At 46.4% G+C, this 6,712-nt stretch overlaps 1 protein-coding gene across 1 annotated transcript in view; it reads left to right on the forward strand.

The window, feature by feature from the left end:
* zfpm1 (zinc finger protein, FOG family member 1) overlaps positions 1-6,712 on the forward strand; it is an 85,124-nt gene that overhangs the window by 52,704 nt on the left and 25,708 nt on the right. The gene's annotated exons all lie outside the window — the stretch shown is intronic.

The following is a 6,712-nucleotide window of genomic DNA, read 5'->3' on the forward strand; positions in this document are numbered from 1 at the left end:
CGTGAGTCCGGCTCCCTGAGTCCGGCTCCGTGAGTCCGGCTCCGTGAGTCCGGCTCCGTGAGTCCGGCTCCGTGATGTAAACTAAACCTCTGGCTGCTGAGATGGTTCATGTCCTCCACAGTCCATCAGTCGGCCATGAAAGGCGGCGGGTGATATGCATTCCCTTCAGGAATTAGAGATAAATATGTTAAATAAAGTTTGTTTTTAGTCTGTTAGAACCTGTCAGATGGTTGAAGTCAGAGAACGGTTTGATTCAACATGAAATCAGAAAACTTTATTTATCCCTGAAGGAAACGAGGAGAAGAAAGAAGAAGAGAAAGGAAATAAAAGAGGTGCTTTATAGAAGCAGGAAATGAACTAAATAGTGATGAAGTGAATAAATATAAAGGAGGGGAGGCAGTGGTTATTATCTCCACTCTGACTCTACACTTTTACACGTTGTGTTATTGATTGATTGATTACTTCCTGATCCACTTCCTGTTCAGATGGGAAAACATTTGGTTGTGACTTTAATTGGCTGATTTGTTGGACGTCGTGTTGCAGCAGTTTATTGTCAGCTTCCTGCGTGTCTGCAGCCTGCAGAGGCCCGGGGGTGGAGGGGGGTACCTGTCCTCTGCACCTGCCTGGTGATGATGAGGAAGGACACTTTGGGTTTCCTCACAGAACAGAAGCGACAGGAAGTTTGTGTTCTTGATGCTCCTCCGCCTGGTTGGAAGCTGGAGTCTGAAATCTGTCGAGTATTAGCTGCCAGGATATATTATATAAATATAAATGTTCCGACATATTAATAAGAAAAATAATTAGGATCGAAAGAAAAGCTGATTATTCTTTTATCTGTGGAAAACAGCAACTCTTATTTCCGCCATTTTCTGACCCGAGTCTAAAATATGAAGGTGATCAAATAATTCACTTTACAGGCAGTGCTGCTTCTTTTCTACTTTCTTTCAAACTTCAGCTTCCACTGCTGCTGTTTGAGACGTTTTGTGGCTGTCGCTCCTCCGTCAGCCCGATGATTGAAGGGTGCAGAGCGGTAATCTGCAGGAACATTTCTGCGTTCTGTCCAGGCGCAGAGTCTGGGCCCGCCGCGGCGCGGTGCGGCGCGGGGAGGTCTGATTACCAGCCTATCAGATCCACGGGTTCTCTGTGGCTCCACATCCTGTAAACCTGCGTCTCACTCAGAAACGTTCTCAGGGTTCCTCATCCATCACCGTCTGATGAAGCAGACGCAGAAACCTGATCTGGGAACAGTGAACGGGTGTAGTTATTAAAATTAAGACTTGTAAACGAACCAAACTCTGTGCAGCTGAAATCAGCCTCACATCAGCAGCTGGTGGTCTGACAAAACCCTGGAAAACTGAGTAAAATAAATATCATTAAAAATCTTAAATGTAAGATTTTATTCAGGCAGGCCTCACTTCTCTCTTCTTATTGTAACTAAAACTCACTGGGCTGTGACTGTTGGAGACTAGATGGTGCAAAAAATCCTTCAAAAATGTAAGAAAATGTGACTTTTCAGCTGCAGCCTCACCCAAAACTGTTCTTTGCTGTGGACGGTATGTTGTTGCTCACCTCCACCCACTCAGGATTCAATCTGATGACTGACACGTTACAGATGGAAATTGACGGGTTTGGGACAGTTTTATTTTTTCAAATAAATATTTATCGTCCGTGTGGTTTTTAGACGTGGACATTTGCCTCGGATGTTTTCTGTCAGTCCAGATCGAGGCTCAGGAGGCGAGTTGGAGACGCCTGCAGCCAAACTCAGACAAGCTGAGGCGAGGTGGAGACACGCAGCACAGATCTTTGAAACTCAAAACTCAAGTGGCAGCGCTGCACACCTCTGCCAGGAGGCGTCCTCATAAATGTCCCTTCTCCAGTGAGACAGAATCCTGAGAGCCGTGAGGAGCAGCAGCTGGTTCTGTTGGAGGTTTTTCCTCAGTTTTCTCTGCCAGTGTGAAGATGGAGCATCATGTGACGTGTCCACACACACACACCACCCAGCCTTCGGCTCGTTTCCCTCCATCCATCCATCCATCTGTATCTCCTTTCTTATCACCTTCTGTCTCTTCCTCTCCGTGTCCTCCTCAGTATCTCTCTCTCACCAGCTTCCTTCCTTTATTAAACATCACTCGGTTTTTTCCGAAGTCATCAGGGAGATTAGCGTGTCGGCAGCAGCAACAAAAAACTGAAAAACACAAATTTTAATAATGTTCACAGGATCTCCTAAAAGTAACTACTAACTTAATCAACGTCTGACAAGAAAGTGTGGAGGAACAGGAGGTGCAAGTATTCAAGTAAAATACCTCCTAAAGGTTTTATTGAAGAATCTACAGCCAAGTTCTCTGAGCTCCATCTGGGTCGGGTCATCACTCAGAGGATAAAGTAGCAAGTCCAAAGTCTGGGGATGGATGGATGGATGGATGGATGGATGGATGGATGGATGGATGGATGGATGGATGGACGGGTGGATGGATGGATGGATGGATGGATGGATGGATGGATGGATGGATGGATTGATGGATGGATTGATGGATGGATGGATGGATGGATTGATGGATGGATGGATGGGTGGATGATCATAACTGGTCATAAACTCCAGGAACACTCTCTCCAGTGTTAAGCGTGGTGGTGGTAGCATCATGCTCTGGGGCTGCCTGGTCTAAAAGCCCGGTTCTGTGATGGTTCTGTGGTGTTCTGCTCATTCGAAAGGCTGAGGAAGAAGAGGGGTCGGGTTCTGGACCGGCCCCCCTGCAGTCCTGACTTGTCCCCAACAGGACGACCCTGAAACTCTTCATCTCCTCCTCATCCTCAGAGAAATGCTGAGGTGTGAAGGAAACGTCTCGGTGGGTTTCAGTTATCGGACAGAACCCGGTAAACACAGCCTCTGTTTTTCTGTCAGGGCGGATTGACATGATCAGCCTGATTACTGAGCATCGACCAATCAGAAGCAACAGAACTTCTTGTTTTCTGAGTCAGAACCAGGCTGGAGCTCCGTCTCCTGCAGAGACGAGTCCCTATCAGCAGACCTCCACTAATGAGAGCTGCGGGCTAATCCAAGCAGGTTAGCAGCCATCACCGAGGTAACAGCAGCCCCCCAACAATCCTAATCCCTGTTAATTACCCCCCCTGCCAACCAGAGACCCTCATAATAACCCCCCACCCTTCATCCATCCTGCTGCTGCAACCCCCGTCTTCATGTCCATCAAACTGACCCGTTCCTGAAAGCACCAGGCTGGATGGGCCGTTATCAATATCACACAGCATCTGTCTGCCTCACACACACACATACACACACACACGCACACACACACGCACACACACGCAGCCTTATCAATACGGACGTTCCAGCAGCCACTGGGGCGTCCAGGCGTCTTTGACGAGCCAACACAATAAAACAATCAGCCCGTCATTAATGAAACGACTAACGCAATTAACCAACAAGGGGGGGGGGGAGGTGGTGGAGACCAGGAGGAGGTTCTTACAGGATTCATGGATCAGTGCTGCTTTTTGTCTCATCCTGATGGTTTAATTAATGCGCTCTGTTGCTGGAAGTGACACAGATCAGACTTCCTGTGGTTTGTAGATTCACACTTGAAGCTGGTTGTGTTTGTTTGTTTTTGTTTGTTTGTTTGTTTGTTTGTGCTTCTGACTGCTGCAGAGATGGAAACCATAAACAGCTACGATGTGGAATATCTGAGTCACTAAATGTAAAAATCTGAAGCCATTAGTTTGTGTGTTTTAAAGGTTTGCTGCTGAAAGGGTCAGTGAACGCAGCACTGTCTCATGACTCAGTGATGCTTTTATTTTTGAAATTCTATTTAAAAAGAAGTGGAGATTAGGACTGGGACTCGTTCACAGTTTGATTCTCATTTTAAAACAAATATTGATGCATCTCCATTCATCCATAACAAATCCTAAGCAAAGAATCTGTCAGACCTAAAAGAAACTAAATATTTTACTTTAAATTGGAAAAAAACCTGTTTGCATTCGAACGAGATTTTAGGAAACAATGAAGAAAAGGAGTCAGAATACTGAGTGTTAGTGATCTTTCTTCAGTGATCCATCACTTTGTTTTTGGTTGTGCAGTGAGAGAACAGCTGTCATCATGATGCTCCATCATGGTTTCAAAGAATCAATGCACACGCAGAACATAATCAAATAAAAATGACCTGCTTTACCTTTTGATTTAGTTTAATGGCCGTCAGTTTGATGTGAGATGATGGACTTGTTCTGAGAAACAAACATCCCGACCCGCTGCGGCTCGGTTAGAAATAAACCCCAGAAAGTTTCCCAGCCCCGTTTTCTGCTGCGTTCTGCCTGATTGACTTTTAAGAAGACTATAGTTGATATCAAATGAGCTCATCGCAGCGGAGCTATTGATTTTTTGACACCACACAACAGGAAATCTTTATCTGGGTGCAGCTCTGACCCTCTGTTAATTGGTGGGTTTAACCCCCGTTCACTTCCTGCAACTCCTGGCTTCCCGAGAGGCCTGTCAAACCTGTGTCCTTGGCGGGTGATATGCATTTCACCCACCACCTTTCCTGCCATTTCCCCTGTTTGTAAGACTGTGCTCTTGTTCAGCTCTCTGTTCAGCTCTGCATAAACTGGAGTTGATTTGTGAGGAAACCAGTTTTCCTGCCGTTTGTCATTAATGACCACTCCTGTCATCTCTACCGCCGCCTGATAAAAGGCCTCCATCCAACAACAAGCCACCAGCTCCCCCTCCCCGGGTCCCCGGAGTCCGGCGGGCTCGGCTCGGCTGCAGATAGACGTTTCTGGGATAGACATTTACTGCTCAGGACAGCACAATCATTTCCATTTTACCCTCTGTTGCACAGGCGAGATAAGACACCTGCGTGGCTGCGCTAATCAGATGAGCTTCAACAGAACTTTATCATTGACATTTACCACTGTTTACCCAACTAATTTCTCTTAACTGCACTGCTGAACTTTTATCTACAAAATACATACAGCAGCAGAAAAGACCAAGAAGCAAACATGCAAATTCACAAATATGTGAAGAAAGATAAACCGAGGGGGGGGAACTAAAAGCAGGTGTTTTTTTTCTGTTCAGAGGACGAAGGAGGTGAAAACAGAAGAAGTGACAGGACCACTGCTGATGAGCTGAGCCTTCCTCCTCCTCCTCCTCCTCCTCCTCACAGACAGCTCCCACTTACACAAACTTGCATCCATGAGACAGATGTTTACCAACATCTGCAGACCATGACCCGGTTCTTTGACCTTTTCAATCTAAAACATTAAATGTGGGGTTTGGTCTGCTGTCAGCCTCTCATCAGGAGGATCCCTGCAGGCTGTGTGGTTAACCTCAGGGGTCCTCAGGGGCCCCCGGGGGTCCTCAGGGGTCCTCAGGGGTCCTCAGGGGCCCTCAGGGGCTGGTTGGAATAATTCACAAGCCTATTTGTCCTCCACCACCTTTAAAAACCAGCAGGACCAGAAACCATCTGTAGACCAGTGAGTTGGACAGATATTTGATGGATCAGTCACTCCGTCCATCCTGAAGGAACCAGGACCAGGACCAGGATCAGACCCAGGATCAGAGGATCAGACTCAGGACCAGGATCAGACCCAGGATCAGGATCAGAACCAGGATCAGACCCAGGACCAGGACCGGACCCAGGACCAGGATCAGACCCAGGATCAGAGGACCAGACCCAGGATGTGTGGTAGAGTTGGCAGAACGTTTGAGGATAAAACAAATACTTGAAAAATATTTCTGTAATTTATTTATTTGATTTAGCAGACAAAGAATTTTATCCATCCATCCATCTATAGATCTGTTGGTAGTAGCTGAGGGTCACCCCCAACACGTTCTCTGAGCTCTAACAGATCGTTGTTTTAACTCTGACATGCAAGGCAGCGGGCGATATGCATTCCTTCAGCGAACACTTGTTTCGTTACTGAAAGGAATCTGCGTGAAGTTTGTGTTTCTGCAGCTCTACAGCAGTCGGGTCTGGTTCTGATCCGATCAGAAGTCTTTTTCTCCACACGTGCAGATGCTGAACATATATGTGTAGACAGAAATCTGAGCTCTGAGAGGAGAAGGAATCTGTCAGAGTGTTCGAGCCGCCTGTCTTTCTCTCAGTTTCTCCCTCCTCGGCTGTCACAAATTGAAAGTGAAGACCTTCCAGAAACTACCCCTGATAATCACACATAAATTAATTAGAAAATGTTTCTTGACATTCTCCTCGCACAGATGGGAAGAGAGGGAAAAAGACTGAGGCAAAGCCACAAAATTAATTGTACGGTATGTGACTCTGATAATTAATTCAATCATTAATTCATGTCTGCTTTAACAACTCCTTCTGGCTCCTGTGAAGAAGGACATTTCAATCAGCCCGATATCAGCAGCTTGAGCAAAAGTTACAGACAGAATCAGGACTGTCGGGTCTTTCAGAGGTTTTACAGGACTGAAATCATCTTGTGTTGAGAAATGATGGAGTCTTCACTCATGTGTCCTCCATGAGAAGACGTGGAGGAGTGGATCCTGATGAAACGGATCCCATCAGGACCATAAAACACGATCATTGCAGCAGCTGTGAGTTCAAACCAACCACTTCCTGTCAGACTTCACCACACAACAAGTTCTGCTTTGTTCTGGTTTCCAGAACCTGTTTTTTCTGAAATTAACGTCTTCTTCTCGCTGCCTTTTTTCTCTTCCTGTCCCCCCGCCCCCGCCCCCTCCGTCACC

Source organism: Kryptolebias marmoratus, linkage group LG11, assembly GCF_001649575.2.
Source record: "Kryptolebias marmoratus isolate JLee-2015 linkage group LG11, ASM164957v2, whole genome shotgun sequence".
In the NCBI taxonomy this organism is placed as follows: Eukaryota; Metazoa; Chordata; class Actinopteri; order Cyprinodontiformes; family Rivulidae; genus Kryptolebias; species Kryptolebias marmoratus.